At 41.1% G+C, this 17,337-nt stretch overlaps 1 protein-coding gene across 3 annotated transcripts in view; it reads right to left on the bottom strand.

Annotated features, from left to right (window-relative positions):
* Positions 1–16,823, bottom strand: part of LOC111866045 — a 59,699-nt gene extending 42,876 nt beyond the window's left edge. For all 3 annotated transcript variants that reach the window (XM_033752111.1, XM_033752110.1, XM_023854560.2), the window contains exon 1: positions 16,428–16,823. The gene's annotated coding sequence lies outside the window, so the exon portion shown is untranslated. The remainder of the gene's footprint in view (positions 1–16,427) is intronic.
* Between the last annotated feature and the right edge of the window lie 514 nt (positions 16,824–17,337).

The raw sequence follows: 17,337 nt of genomic DNA, 5'->3' as shown, positions 1-17,337 counted from the left end.
CGAAATGGTGTGGACCAGGATGAGAGTCCCGTGACGGGTTCTTCTGAACACGGTAATGAGCATCACGATTCCAAAATGGTGAGAATTCCTTGAGTAGTTGAGCGACTATCAGCTTGTGATGAGGCACTTTCCTCCATGGAGTTAGCGAAATATTTGGCTAAAACTTGGAATGAGCATCATAGTCTGAAGCACTCCAGGCATATCTACACAGATGAAAAAATGTATTCCATTTTGAAGTATATTTTCCCTACACGATTGTCCTTTTAGCCTTCACAGTGCTAATTTAGAGTATGAATGGTGGCGTAACCATTTCTTCTTTGCATTAGTTTAATCATGCAGTGTACAATAACAAAACAGGCATCTAGCACTGGCCACTAGACGCCGGTATTTCACTGCGGAGACTCGGGATTGGTCCTGGGTGATTTCATTTGAAATTCGTGGTGGACGAGCTGCTATTGCATCAGGCATTTTCTCCGAGTTTCTTATGTTTCCCCTTGCTAATCACCATTCTACCATTACCCCATACTCATTTGTCGCAGGCCTTTGAGGTATGCGATACTCCGTCGTTAAACTGGTGACTTAGCTCTGATCCAGCACGTGGCTAATTGTATGAGTATTATGAGCAAGTTACGGTTCTTTAATCAATGCTCCTAACGACACGCTTTGTATCACGTTAAAATTTTAAAAGATTAGTCGTTCTGAGACATTCTGCAAGTTCGGTCTGATCCTTGGGTAAAGTGGTTTTAGTATGGGTCAATTTAATAGGAATCTGTTCTGTACGTGTGGCGGTCAAACTGGGAGGAGGACAGTAGCGACAGCAAGGTGACGTCTCCAGAGCAACTCTGTCCCACATGACCAATGTTCCGTGACACAGAGGGGCCGAAAACACGTAAGGGGAACTGCAGGCAAGTCTGCATACATTCTAAACATCAGCACAAATATCCGCTCGCTTGACCCCTGACACACACTTAACTAGAGCTTGGTGGGTCCCGGAGCCGGTATGGTAGCGCTGAGTTGAACCACAACATCCTATTGAATTTCCTAAGCAGGCAGTATTTTATGTAATTATTATTATGCATTCAGTACGACTGGACAAGGCCGTCTTTTATAAATAAGATCTAAAGGTTTGTGACAATTGTATATTAATACAACTGTTGCGTTTCTGGACATTACATATCGTCCTGATTTATTGAAACACATGACGTTTCGGAGACTGGCTTCTATCTTCGTCTTCAGGTGAAACCTACTCAGTTGGGCCTAACCGATAGAGCTAATCCTTATCTCTAGAAACACAATAATTTTATAAATTTTATGACTGATACTGGGATAAAGTTGTGTATTGTTTGGTTGTTGTGTCGAGCAGATTGTTACTTAGAGTGAAGGAATGTTCGAGAATATGAAACATAGAAGTGTAAATCAGTAACAACCTAAATAATAATCAACTTGTTATTAATATTTCAATAATATAAGGACATCCCGGGTAGCGAACGCCGGCCATCACCTTTCTGGATCGCTGCTGTGTCCCCTTGTCCCTCTTGCCAACCCAACCAGTTAATGTGGCACAGAATCGTGTAGACACGAAAGGAGGGGTTGAGATCCGCACAAGATACGTAGGAAACCAAGTTTCAACTTTCGTTATCTTGTGACATGGCAGCTGAAAGTCCTTAATAATGCAGCCAGGAGAAATTATCCACTGCTAGGTAACGGCTTAATAAACACATATTGTAGCAAAGGATACGTACGCGAAAAGAGATAAACTGTTGCAAACCGTGTTTTCTATGCTGATCGTGGGTGGTTAATCAACAATAGCTTTTAGTTAGTTAGCAACCTATTTTTTCCTGCGTGGAGGCGGGGATGAATACCTCCACTATAGCTCTGCGAGTGGTAGGAGGCGACGGAAATGGAGCCCAGTGCCTGGGGATATAACCGGGGCACCCTGTTCCTGGGGGACATAAATACGGGAACCTGGCCCTCCAGGTTTGTGGAGTCTCGAATCTGAGATAATAAAATTTGGTCACGAGTCCGGCGGGACTCGGACCTGAGAATGACTGCGCTGGCGAGAACCAGTATAAATCGTAAACGACACCCCCGTCCTTTTGTTAGAGAGGAAGTTGCATAAGGACGGTGACCGCAAATGTTCATTTGGAAAAATACAGGTCATTATTCTCAAGGGGCTTGTCGCCAAGACGAACTGATTGGCGGTAAACAAACCTCCAGTCGCAAAGTAACCTCGATCTCAACTGCAATTATCTCGGCACCTCTCAGAACTACTGACATGGACACGGAGACTAACGGTGCAGAAGGCACACTGCCGGAGCAGGAGGCGCCCAGAAAACAGGTATGTCGCCACTTCTACCACAAACCTCATTCAATTCCAAAAAGACTAAAGAGACCAGGTCAAATAAGATTACGAGTTTCGAAATACAAGAAATGAAATCCGTACCATAACAAAAGAAATGGCAGACTATTCAGATATAAAATCCTCCCTGGAGAAGAATAATCTCCATTACTTTGCCTTTTCCTCAATTTCCGGAAAGCCTGTCACCTACCCCCAGATACGCAAGCGGAAGTTATTTGCAACAGCCTTGAGGACTTAGGCTTCAACGTCATTAAAATGAAGCAAATGAAGGCCACTCGAACAGCTCTCTAAGGACAAACCCACGTGGAATCACTCGCTCTGTACCTTTTTACTTTAACATAAAAAAAATCTAAAATATATTCAAGCTGAATAGACTTCACCATATTGCCATCAAGGTAGAGTTATACAGAGCTCAGACTGGCCTTACACAGTGATATAAATTCCAAAATTTGTGCCACTTCTTTGCCTACTGCAAGCGACCCCTTTATGTTTGTGGTGTGACGGTGGTCACCTGCACAAGAAATTCCCTGAAAAGACAAATACAGAATCTACGCCGAGCTGCTTCAACTGCATCCCAAGAGAAAGAGAGAAGTCTTATCCAGCGTCATATCGAGGCCACAGCCAAGAGAAAGGAGAACACAACCAGCTCCTAAGGGACCCTCTAGGAGGACGTTCACGTTCATGTGACCACAGCAGGTCCTCCGTACCGACACTGCACCAAGGCACGCAACAGGTACTGCAGACAAATTTGTAAAGGATCAAATGGTTTCACAGTCTCACGTGCAGCACATCTCTCTACAGAACTTACTGAAAGTTATTCGCTTTACACGTCCTATAGGTTTTAACTTAGTAAAAGTTATTCATTACATGTTTCGACCTATAAGGTCATCATCAGGCATTTTAAACTTACAAAAACAGGAATCATAGCCTGCATTCCGAAAATTGTTCCCCGAAAACGGTACAACACTATCGACCAATAACATTATTAAACAGAGACTACAGAATACTTGCCAGAGGGCCCGGATTTTGATGACGTCATCTTTTTTCCTTGTATCCTATTCGATGGCCGTAAACATATGAATCCCGGAGATGAGTTGCTGGTTACATAAATGTAACTTTTATAGGTCATTTTTGGTCATTTCTAAGTTTTGTGTCATTTATTCTGTATGGGGGTAATTTTTCGGTAAATTTTTGGACTTTTAACGGTATTTTTTGGTCATTTGAGCCGTTTTGGGGATTTTTTCTTCATATGTTTTCATAAATGTGAATAATATGCAAGTAAAGTGTTCTTAATCTTTCTCCTGCCTCTACAAAGGCAGCCTGCAGCTGCACCCCAAACACCTGCTATCACAGTATGCAATAATAAGTTGTAATTTCCCGTCCCGTATCGCCTCCATCTTCTGGGTCGAGATCAATCTGGCGCGCTTACTTCTGGTTTCTTGCTTGGCTTATTCTTCCACCCTGAAGATGTAGACGATACGCTCCTCTGAAACTTCGGTGAATTTCTACCAGACTACATAACGCTACAACCTAGGAAATACTGCCTTACTCCTCATAGTAACGGCTGTGAGAACCTCAAATCTAACATAAAACAGAGAAGTTATATTTTTAGCTGACTTTCCTTTAAATACGCTTAAGTAGGCTTAATGGCATCTCCATGCTTTCTGTGTGTCTGTGAATCTGGGTGTTTGTATGCCTGTGAATCCCTAAACCAACCTTTATTAACCTTTTGGAATCTATATCATGACAGAAGAACCCATTTCAGTGGCGTATTTCATAAATCCCTCCCGTCTGTCCGTGAACCTCTATGTGCATCCCTCCTTTCGTTGCTAGGCAATAACGCGGTAAACACGTTCCCACGGCAACAAAAATTGTTGGAACCGTCGTTTTCTATGCGGTCCGTGTCGTATCAAAGGAAAGTAGGCGATTAGTTCTTCCCAGCACTTCTTGTTATTTACTCATACTGCACTGCTGAAAATCAGACTGGTACATCGGTATGTTTGTACGTTGAAGAACTGAGGGAAATGCGAACTGTGAATCAAAATGGTCTCGACCGATATTAAAACTTGCTACATCCCAGACGTGTTCAGGAAAACCGTCTGTCACTCGAATCACTGATAGACAAATTTATATATACGAGTAAATGTATTTACGGCGATTATGAATGAAAAGAAATATATTTCTTTAAAGCTGCAGTTCCATATTTATCCGACGGACAAACGCATGCGTATAGCGGTGTAGCGATACTTGACTCATTCACTTTCCGCCATTTGCCTCTGTTATAATTGCGTAATGTATCACGCCCAGTTCAATTCATAGCGAAACAATCCTTCCTCCCGCTGCTAAACTTTCCAATCACGTAACAATGTTCAGCTATATGGCATTTGTTTCAAGAAAAATGGCTTGCTCTAGGAAGCAGGTGAAAGAAATAAAGTATCTTAATTAATTAGAGGATCCTGAGACACGCCATTGGCGGAACATTACCAAACGAGTTTATGTTGTGTAAATCCCACGACTTTCTGAACACAGGGTTGCCATATTTCCAATTATTCTCTCCCAGACTTATTCAGAGGCAGGCGGGCGGCTAATACAAACGGCGTTTTCAAATATTTTTGCGTGTTGTAAACAAATTACATGTGCTATTTCATTGTATAATAACAAGTAACAGTGTAAAGGAATACATAATTATGAAACAAATATACAGTTCAAAATCCATTGTTTCTCTCTGTTATGGCGATTGTAAAAATTTAGTTAGGCTTTTTTTATTACATCTCATTCATTATCATTCTCTGATGAATTCATTCATTCATCAGTAATCCGTCAGACGACAGGTCCACAGTCTCTTCCAAAACAGTTCCTCCACTTAATGCGATCTTCTGTTTTTGGAAAGAGACTATCCAGGAAAAGTGATAATGTGGTAGTTTTTCCATTTGCTTTCCACATCGCAGTACAGCAGCCGTTCAAACCACTCTGATGAATATACTACAATATATCTACCGCATTATATTTCCGTGTATTCATCAAGTATCTATTTTGGTTTGGATTTAAACTGTGATTTTCGGCTATAATTTCCTTCAATATATCCGAAAGTGTTAATTAAATTTTTCTTTCAAGTCTATATTTTTATTCCTAGACTAGTTTGCGAGTAACGCGATTATTCTGGGACATACTAATGATTTTATAAAATTTCTGGAAGAATATGCAAACATTTTCCTTCACTCAAATGTTCTCTTTCGCCAAATCTGTTCTCAGATTATACTATTGAAAAATATGTGTACATTTTTAATTAGGGTACTATGCATTGTAACATATAAGTGTACGTACTTTACGTCTAAACAACTTATGTGAAGGTGGTTTCCTATTTGTAGTGATGTTTGCCCTCTGAAGATGGTCCGCAGAGACCGAAACATGTAAGGGTGTTAAGTTTTTCACGTAGTAATAAACTTACAGGTCACATTGGACGGAGTGATTCATATTTGTAATTGTTAGTGTGACGGACCAGAATGAAACAAATGAGATTTGAGGTTTTCACACTGGTATCACGATAATGGTCTTCTGGGATTGAACCTGTGTTAATTAAGTTTGGAGTAGCCTTTCCAAAATATCTACATGGTTAATACTTTCTAAAATGAAGGAATTTCGAAATATTATCATAACAAGAATCGAATCGTACACCAGTAAGTACACTTTTAAGTGTTGGCGCAAGCATGTGGGGCAACCAGGCATCTATACCCAAGATTAAGAAAATGAAATTAAAAAAGGAAATACAGAAAACCTGTCTTAAACTGGCCCTTCATTAAACAGAATTTGACTTAAAAGGAAATACTTTCAGAACCCGTGACTTTGGGGCTGAAATCCTGGATCAAAAGGGAACTGTCTAGCGCGGAAAAGGAAATTGAAACGAGCCTTTATACAGAAGTTTAGTCTTCCGAAATGCATCGTTTAGAAGAATTCTGAAGAATTTTGTTTTCTCTAACTCTTTCAATTCAGCTTTTAACGGTACTGCACTACGCGCACTGAAATTCGACTGAACTGTTTGCCCCTTCCGGAAATTTTACTGTAGTCTAGCGGTTGGCATGGCTACGAAAACAAGAGTTGTGCTTGATCCGAACACAAGAGTAAAAGTGGTTCGTGCGAGTGAGCAAGATAAATTGTCTGTCAAGCAGATCATGAAGATGTTTAACGTCGGTAAAACCCAAGTGTATGAGATTCTAAAGAAGAAAACGGAAATTTTGAAAAGGTGGAAAATTGTGCTAATAGAAAAAAAAAACTTAAGAAAACTGCAAAGGAAGGCGTTAATGAAACAGTGTGGGGGTGGTCTGTCCGTGTCAGGGCGAATAATCACCGCGTGTTGAGTCCTATGGTAGAGGGATATGGTAAAAAGTCGAAGAAAAATTGTGGAAGACTGAATTTAAAGCATCTAACGGATGGTTGGAGAGTTTTCGCAAAAGACATCACATAGATTTTAATAAATCGACTGATGTAAATAGTGAGACCTCTGAGGAGAGGGTTGCTAGGTAGGAACCTGAAAACGTAGCGAAGGGTGAGGAGACTGGACTGTTCTTCCGCGCGCTTCCGAATAAATCGCTATGTCTGAAAGGTGAAATATGTTCGGGAGGAAAACTGTGAAAAGAAAAATTTATCGTTTTTCTATGTGGTTTTATGTCAGGTGAACTGGAGAAACCCTTAGTGATTGGCACAGCAGCAAAGCCACGATGCTTCCGAAACATGGACATACGGAAAGTTCCCGTTGTGTGGAGATCCGACAAAAAGGTATGGATGACGTCACATATCATGGAGGAATGGTTAACGTTTTTCAATGGCAGAATGAAAATACAAAACCGGTATGTTTTGTTGTTTTTGGATAACGCATCATGCCACCCCAATACAGAACTTTCCAACGTGAGACTTACTTGGTAACCTGCAACACCACTAGTGTTTCTCAACCAACGGATCATGGCATCATTCAAAATGGTAAAGCCAAATGTCGTGAATTATTAATGCAATCTTTGCTCGCCAATTTATAGATCCTACATCATCCGCCTCTGAACTTGCAAGAACTGTCTCGGTTCTAGATGCGGTTATTTGGATAAGTCAAGCAGTAAGGAAGTTGTTACCAGAAACTGTGATAAAGTGTTCCGAAAAAGCAGGATTTTCTACGAGTGAAGTTACGTGCTAGTGCAGAAAATGAAAATGACCAGCAGGGCTCACAAAATTGCATGAATGAGGCTGCTTTCAGTAACTGCAGTGCTGAGGTCTACATCAACATAGACAGAGATGTGCAGACAGAACCAGACACAATGGATACTGATGCATTGGTTCAGAATTTTAGAGAAAGTCGAAAAGGGAGAGAGGAGGAGGAAGAAGAGGAAAATGACGTTGTGCTAGAAGAAGAAAAGTATAGAGTGAAGACTCATCCAGATGCTGTCAACAGTTTAAAGGAACTGCAGGAATTTGCCGTATAACGGAATGATTCAGACATGCTAAGTGTAATTTCTCAAGCTAAAGTGTTTATGGAAAGTCAGGCAGCCAAGAGGGTAAACTGCGTGCACTAAACTCTTCTTGAGTTCTGGTAAAATTATAAAAATGAGTACTGCATTTTTTTCTGTTGAGTGTAATGTTTGCATGTGTTCAATGATTATAATGTGAACAAATTAATGAGCATGTTGTTTTGTTTTGTCTCAAATATGTGCATGTCCTGGTTTAATTATTATAGTATACCTTGATAAAACGGAAACCTGGTTTCAGCAGAAAAGTGTTCTGGACCCCAGAGATTCCGTTTAAGACAGGATTTGTTGTATATCAAATATTAATAATACAAATGAAAAGTATGTTGAGGATCATGATTTGAATACGCTGAATACCTTAGGACCATCAGTAAAAATAATCTTTAAAGGCTTAAACGTATGTAAGCCCATATCCTGGCTGCATGGATAGCGCCCTTTTTTGTCACTTTGTGTAGCCAAGGACTGGCTGTGCTGCGGGCCTTCCCACTTTTGACTTAGGGGTTCAAAACCTGTCAAGTATAACTTTACCAAAGAATCCCGCCGGTCAACTTTCGAACTGAATTTCCAGGAAAACTCTGCGGGGTGCTTCCTGCCTGGTCTTTGTAGTAGTGAAGCAGGCCCTATTCTTGAAACCAAGAATCGGGCTAAGTCACCCCTCAGTGTCCCTTAATGGTGCGGCTACAGCAGTTCATCCACCTATTCAAAATGTTGTGGGAATCTGCAACCAGACCGCCATTCTCGTCCTTTACTAAGTTACTGCTAGGCTGGTAACCCCTCTTAAAGTCATTTATTCCTCTATACAGGTCTCTAATATTGTTCTTCTTACTGTTCATTGCAAGTTCATAAATTTTGTCTTTCAGATATTCCCTCTTTTTATTCCTGAAATGCCTGCTGGTTTCAGATTATCCTCATTTATTTCATTTTGATCCTGTAACCACTGCAATTTGGCTTCTTTTCTTTGGTCTAGTAATTTTGACTATCCTTCATCGAACCATGGCTTATGCTTCTTCGGTTCATAATAACCTAGACTCTTTTCGGCAGAAATTCTGATGTCCTATCCAATAGTTTCACAAGTTTTATTAACATCCACCTCAGTTTCCAAGTTTTCCAAAGCCGCAAACCTATTTGAGATTTCAACATGATACTGCTCTTCACCCTCTACCTCATTCAATTTCTTGAGTCTGAACCTCTCCATATGAACTATGTGTGTTGTCTGTTTGCTCACTGCCAGTCTCTCCTTAAAATTGCCACTAGCAGATATGGGTCAGTATCACAATTTGACATGAGTGTAACAAGGTAGAATCATTTAGTATACATTATTGAAGACGTGTGAGGTCACGGTATTCTGATTCTGAATTTAATTATAATTAAGGATAATCTATTGTTTGCTTCTTGTGTTTCCTTAACGTTCATTTGGCAGTTAAGAGATTAACGCACAAAGAGATGTTTTAAGACAAAAAATTGTAATATTTCGGTACAGTTTGCTTTAAGAAATCCCTGGGCACTTTTTGTCATACTTCCACCAGCAGTAAGATGTAATTCCGTCATCGTAGTAAGATGAGCAGCGGTTATGGATTGGACTGTACTGCCGCGCACAAGGACACTCCCGTCCAGAGGACATTGACCGACAAAGGCCTTGTTATTAAGTGTGATGTGTGTACAGTAGAAAAGTCAGTCAATTTCATTCTTTTTTTTTTGTATGAATGGCTAAAGTTTTGAGGGTGCTGGTCAGCGGTCTTGGCCATGTACATGCCGGATCGTGTGTTCAAATCCTGACTGAGTAACGGATATGTGCCTAAGTTTCTCTGTTTTGCTAGCAGCTACTCCCCGGAGTTCTGTTACATGTCTATGTTACGAGTATTTCGCAGTGCTTCTTAATTCCAGTCTGCCATTCTAACGTGATTAACACTTGCTGCGTTCAGGCACTAGACTACTCCACGCTGTACTCCATTTAACGTTTTATGGATTCAGCTGAATTTTTGTCCGTATCTTTTATAATTTACTGTTTTAAAGCATCTATTTTTTTTTCTTGGCACTACAGCCCCAGTGGGCCTAGGCCTACCTCCATGAACTTCTCCGTTCACTTCGGTTTTTCTAGATCTTACACATTCGGTAGGACTCCTTGGGCGCGCGATCAGCTCGTACCTCGATCTACCTGTACACAAACACAGAAAAACACACACAAACTAAACATCCATGTCCTGAGTGGGATTCGAACCCACGATCCCGATTTCCAAGCGAGCGAAGACAGTACGAGTACATGCCTTAGACCGCTCGGCTACCGTGACCGGCAAAGCATCTAGTTATCTAGGTAAAATATAATTATTAATTAAAATTGAGCTGATGGCTGAGTCTCATTAACTGTACAACTCAGAATATATGTCACTAAAATTTCGGTACAAAATAGATGCGTGGATGGGTCATTGGCGCCACAAGGGCCTTTTTCAAGGAGGAAAGCCATTTCTTATCTTGGGGTACCAAAATTTGTTTACAAATTTGCGTTTAAGCCGCATAAGCCTAGGTTTTCTGATCACCTTATTTGACTGAGGATAGAGGAAACACTAAGTTTAACTTTGTGCTAGTATTTGGTAAAATTTCTTCTTTTCCAATTTTGACTTCATCGGAAAACCCAGGTGGGTAGATACCTCACTTGCTCCTGCAGAAGCCTATGGTATAAATTAATATGGTATGTAGAAAGCAGTCTTCTGGGATGTGGCACCGTGTAGATGTGGTGTTAACCGACGTTTCGGAGGAACGTATCGCCTCCATCTTCAGGGTATCAAACTGCTTGTAACGGTTCTCACGGTCTCTTCGCTTGTGGATTTCTTATTTTCCCTTCTACCCTGAAGATGGAGGCGATAGTTCCTCCGAAACGTCGGTTAACATCACATCTACACGGTGCCACATCCCAGAATACTGCTTTCTTCATAGTCACCGCCGTGAAAACATCAAATCTTACATAATATGGTATGTGTTTCATATGATATGAAAGAATATCTCGGTGTTGTTGTTATTATTATTATTATTATTATTATTATTACCATCATTAACATCATCAACACACGTCACACCCCAGGTCTCACACCCATACTGGAAATTGTTTTGACATTTTTTACCAAAACGTCAGAGTTCTTAGGACTAAACAACTCGAACCTTATGAAGATATCTGCTCTAAGGACTAGATAGTGTTGTTTGTTTAACTGAGACCTGGCTAAACGACCTGTGTTATGATAATAATTTATTTCCTAACTGCTATACAGTTTTCCGTTCTGACAGGGCGTCTGTAAATAAGACACGTGGTGGTGGAGTTCTCACTGCCTGCTACGAAGCGACGGAGGCAGACAGAGAAGACTGAGCCCGATTCAGGAATGATGCAGTCCATAGGGGAGCATCAAGAGGGGCATGAGGAAGATGCCATAGTGAAACCGGTCAAATAACGGAAGACGCGGCATAAGGGACAAAAGTTACAGGGCAACGTGGGCAGCCAAGGAACTGGCCCGAGCAGATTGTGGATCTCGGATGAAGATGGCTGCCGCCTGCAGGAAGGTGTCCAGCTGTGCAACAGTGGCATGGCGCAAGAGGAACATCCTTCAGGAAAATTCTGACCCACGGAAATTGTGGACCGCGGCACGAATTAGTCGCCAGCAGAAAGACGACCCGCCGTGCAGGAGTGGCATGGCGCAAGAATTTCAACAGGAAATATCTGAACAGGGACAATGTTGGGCAAGAAACCCGCAAAAGACAAACGGAGAAGAGACGTTGGAAGGGCATGGAGTGCAACAATGACATAAGGGACCGAGGCTTGAAAGAAGCAACTACGAGGCAGCAAGCAAATAAAGGATCCAACCACGAACGATATCGAAGGGCGACGCCCAGGCGAGCGAGCACCCCTGGGAAGCAAATGAACGCGCAAGAAGGGCCTTTGTGAGATTTTCAGAGAGAACATCATGGAGCATGTAGTCAGAACTTCCAATGGGTTGCGGAAAATGAGGAAATGGACCTTGTGGAGGGGTAGGCCAATGGATATGAGATTTGGCAATTGGTATGTACGAAGTTAGTATAGGGCAGGTTCGCTCAGGGCAGTGGCGGAAGAAATCTTTAAAATATAAGTTAGAATTAGAGGTGGTACAGGAGGTCAGATGGGATGGAGGTGGCATTACACCAGCAGGCGAATATACATTTTTCTATGGAAAGGAGAATGAAAATCATGAATTAGGTACAGGTTTTTTTCGTACATAAGAGAACCTTATCAGCAGTTAAGAGGTAGAGTTCGTTAGTGATAGGATATTATATATGATACTAAAAGGTTACGGATGATGACGCCCAAACAGAACATAAAATTGATGACATAAGGACATGTTCGATGAAGAATTAGAACATGTATTTGATAAATTCCCGAAGTACACTGTAAAAATTTTGCTAGGAGATTTCAATGCCAAAGTAGGGAGGGAAGAAATTTTCAAACCAGCGATTGGGAATGTAAGTTTGCATGAAATTAGTAATCATAACGGAGTTAGAGTAGCAAACTTTGCCGCAACAAAAAGTCTTACTGTCAAAAGCACAATGTTCCCACATCGTAACATCCACAAATTTACTTGGACATCCCCTGATGGGAAGATACACGATCAAATAGACCATATTTTGATAGATAGGAGAAGGAATTCAAGTATACTTTATGTCCGAGCATTCAGGGCAGCAAATTGTGATACTGACCACTACCTGGTGGTGGCAAAGGTTAAGGAAAGGCTTTCAGTGAGCAAACAAAGAACGCATAGAGTTCGTATGGAGAGATTCAAACTCAATAAATTAAATGTGGTAGAGGGTAAAGGGCAGTATCGTGTTGAAATCTCAAATAGGTTCGCGGCTTTAGAAAAATTAACCACCAAGGTGGATGTTAATAAAGCTTGGGAAACTATTAGAGAGAACATAAAAATTTATGCAGAGGAGAATCTAGGTTATTATGAAATGAAGAAGCATAAACTAATGGTTCAATGAAGGATAGTCAAAATTACTAGACTAAAGAAAACAAGCCAAATTGCAATGGTTGCAGGATCCAAGCGAAATAAATAGGGATTATCTGAACAATATAAGACATGAAACCAGCAGGCATTTCAGGAATAAAAAGAGGGAATATCCGAAAGACAAAATTTATGAGCTTGTAATGAACAGTGAGAACAAGAACATCAGAGACCTGTATAGAGGAATAAATGACTTTAAGATGGGTGACTAACCTAGCGGTAACTTAGTGAACGATGAGAATGGTGATCTTCTTGCAGATTCCCACATTTTGAATAGGTGGAGGAGCTACTTCTCTCAGTTATTGAATGTACACAGTGTCAGTGATATTAGGCAGATAGAAATATACAATACAGCTGAGCCGTTAGTACCTGATACTAGCCCTTTTGAGGTTGAAATTGCCATCGCAAATTGAAAAGGTTTAAATCGCCATGAAGTGATAAAATTCCGGCAGAACTGATTCAAGGAAGAGTTAAAATATTGCGTTCTAAGATCCATAAGCTAATTACTTCTATTTGGCATAAGGAAAAATTGCCTGATCAGTGGAAGGAATCTATTATTGTATCAATTTCTACGATGAATTTATTGAGGACCATCAGTGTGGATTTCGACGTAACGGATCAACTACTGATCAGAGCTGCTGCATTCGTCAGATACTGGAGAAAAAATGTGAGTATTATGAGACAGTACATCAGCTATTCGTTGACATCAAGAAAGCCTAGATTCAGTTAGGAAGAAAGTATTGTACAATATTTTTATAGAGTTTGGAGTATCCATGAAACTAGTCGGGTTGATTCAAATGTGTTTAAACGAAACGTAAAGTAAAGTCCGTAAAGGTATATTTTTGTTTGGCAGTCACCCTATACAGAATGGTATAAAACAAGGAGATGCTTTAATGCCACTACTTTTCAACTTTGCTTTAGAATATAGTCATCGTTATTAGTGACTAGAGACAGGATTCGGAAAGGTAATTGAATTTATTAACAGCCCATAAGTTGTAATTGCAATTAATTATAACACTGTTACTAAGTTACACAACTCACTATCACTCCACCCTAATCCCTTTAGTCTATTTCCACCAGTCTTCAAGTATTTATAATACGGGAGCTATGAAAGTCTCATTGAACCATATACTCCCAATATCACTGCTCTATAGCACTCATAAAACGTTCAAATCACTTGTTCAGGTCTTCTTTCATTACGAACCTCCCGAGACTCTTTCTCTCGCCGAGAACCGACTCCTTGGTCCAAGTCCAAGTCACATTGCGACTGACGGTCAGTGAGTCAGTAAGTCTTGGTGTCGAGCCCCATCTGGGCTCATGACCAGATATTTATTACTGTTTGGCATTTACGGTCTTGTTTTTGTGGGGCGCCTTCTCTGACGAGAGGACGGGTCTGCCTTTTGTACGAGTATATGCTGCTGGCCCTTGTCAGTGCAGTCGCCTTCTCGGTCTGAGTCCCTTGGGGCTCGAGACCATATTTTACTGTCTCAGATTTGAGGCTTCCCTTTTCGTCGCCTCCTACGACTCGCATGGTCACGGTGGACGTATTCGACCCCGCCTCCACACGGGTCCGATCTTTCAGGGCAGCAGATTGTGATACTGACTCCTTAGGAAGTCCAGTCTCTCCAATAAACCCTCGCACTGAGACGCGGAAAACACAGCTTACTCTTCTGTTACGTATCCATCGCGTCTACAGAGGCGTTGTCCAGCAAAGCTTTGATCAGTTGCTGCCGAGACGTGTTTACCGCAGGGCCGTGCGGGTCAGCAACGAACGTCATGCGGGTCAGCACGGCACGACATGGCACAGAGGAAACGCCGCTTTTCTTATTGTTGCGTAATCGCCGTGTTCATAGATTTCTGTGGCTCAACGATTCTTGCTTGGCGTATATACGCCACATTATGCCATTAGGAAGGTCAAGGAAAACCAGGTGCAACTAAAACTAAATGGGAAATATCAACTGCTGCTCTATGCTGATGATGTTAATCTACTAGGTGATAACATAGATACCATAAAGAAAAATAGAGGAATTTTAATTGACGCTATTAAGGAGGTTCGTCTAGAAGTACACACAGAGTAAACCAAATATGTATTGCCGCCTCATCACCAGAACGCAGAACACATTCATGACATAGAGATAACTAAAATATGGCACAGTTAAAATATTTGGGAACGACAGTCACAAATCAGAATTTAATTCAGGAAGAATTTAAAATGAGACTGAACTCAGGTAATGTCTTCTACCATTCAGTTCAAGACCTTTCGTCTTCTCATATGCTGTCTGAAAACGTAAACATTATAATATTCAAAACTATGATTTTGCCCATGGTTCTGTATGGGTGTGACACTCGGTCTCTGACATTAAGAGATGAACAGAGACTGAGGGTGCTTGAGGACGTTGAGGAGAATTTTGGACCGAAGAGAAATGAAATGACAGGAGTTTGGAGAAAACTGCCTAATGAGGAGTTTCATAACTTGTACTTTTCTCCAAGTATGATTAGAATGACGAAGTCAAGGAGGATAAGATATGTTGAGCATGTAGCACAAATAGGGAAGAAGAGGAATGCATATTGGATATTGGTGGGAAAGCCAGAAGGAAAGAGACAAATAGGAAGATCGAGACGTAGGTACGGGGACAATATTAAAATAAATCTTAAGAGAGTTGGGTTGGGCTGGTATGGATTGGATTGATCTGGCTCAGAACAGGGAAGAGCGGATGGCTCTTGTGAACACGGTTATGAACCTTTGGGTTCCATAAAATTCTGGGAAGTTCTTGAGTATCTCCACAATTGGCGGCTTCTGAAGAAAGGGCTCAGCTCCATGATTGAGTTTTACACTCATGTCGTGAAAAGCAGGTGATGTGTCATTGCGCATGGCATCCCATATTGGTCGCTTTATGCTTTAAAGGGATGCCAAGAACAGGGAGAGCAGCGGGCATGCACGGCATGTGGCTCAGTCAATTTATTTGGCGCTGAAAATTAGGTATACAGTTGGTTCGGCGTCGGTCAATAAACGATAAATCAATCAGTAATGCGAAACAATTCAAATCAGCTAAAAGCAGTCCACAATGAGATCATTTTCGAGTTAAATGGACCTGGAATAATATCCTAGAAATGGGCTTAATTAATGTAACGCGAAAATCCTTAACACTGAGATAAATCAGTTGCTACTAGGAATCTAAGTTTCATTTTCACAGCAGCAGACATCTAAAGTGTCCATTGCGAATAGGTGGTTGCTCCAGTTCTGGCCGAAATTTAAGTTTACATGTTTAATTCATAACGAAAAAAGTCGCCAATTTATAGTGAAATTAGTGTGGCTCAAGCGATCAGAAGCCCCAGCATGGTGTGGTTTTAGATAAGTTCTTAAATGTGTTCTTATTGTTTTCCAGACGTCTATTAAAGTTGAACCTTTTGCACTGGACCCTTCAATTACCTTCTTCGGCAAACACTCCAAACCAAATACCTTAGGACTGATATCACGCTGTACAGAAAGATTGTACCATCTCCAATACTGTAAATCAATTTTAAGCAGATGGCTAGACTTACCTTACAACGCGGCGGATGCCCGTGTCGCTCTGTTTGTACTGTGTAGTCATTCTCAAACACATATTACACCACAATAGCTTCACTGATTCCTGTTATGATACAACACTTATTAACAGAAATTTCGCATTACTACAAGAACATATATCTTGCACGTACAACAGTCAACAGTGTCAACATACGGGCACAAAGAACCAACGACGCTTTTCACAAAAGGAGTCCGGTGATCTCATAGGCACAAAATTAATGTTATCAGCTAACTACAGCAGTTCGGAATATCACGACGAGGCCAAAATAACTATTCGTAACAAAAGAATGTGGGAGGCGTAACAGCTACAGAGGAAATCCGAGAGGCAATGTTTCTTTGCCGGGGACTTAGAGGCGACTGGAGCTGCCTGTATTCTGTCTGTTCGCATGTTCTTTTTACTCTTCTTCTTGTGCAGCTTTCTACTTAGGCGGTGCTACTACCTTTCCTGCGAACTTTCTCCGACTGCCTTGAGCCTTGGTGACTCACGGGGGTGTCTATCTGCACTACTCCTAATTGTCTCACTCCCATTGGTTGTCGGTACTCTTCTTTATCAGGAGGTCACTGCCTGGAGACAAGTTTATCGTGTTTTCCCACACTTCGCGAAAATTCCGTAATGGTATCATGACTTTCCCTCAGTCACTGATAAAAGTTTCTTACAAGTACGATTTCTCCTGTCTTCACGAAAATTCCATAATTGTATAGGTACCACATTTTCCTTAGTCCTCCAGAGAAATTTCATGATACCACGACTTTTCCTCAGACTCACAAAAATGCCTTACAACATACTCTTCTCAAACCCAACGAAAAATCCGTAATAGTGGCCCGATTTTTCACAGTCGGACTGTACTTTGACGCTATGACGAACTCAGTTGACAACGTGTCATT

This window comes from Cryptotermes secundus, unplaced genomic scaffold (genome assembly GCF_002891405.2).
Source record: "Cryptotermes secundus unplaced genomic scaffold, Csec_1.0 scaffold318, whole genome shotgun sequence".
NCBI lineage: Eukaryota > Metazoa > Arthropoda > Insecta > Blattodea > Kalotermitidae > Cryptotermes > Cryptotermes secundus.
The sequence above is the reverse complement of the archived record's forward strand: the minus strand, read 5'-3'. Positions and strand labels throughout refer to the sequence as shown.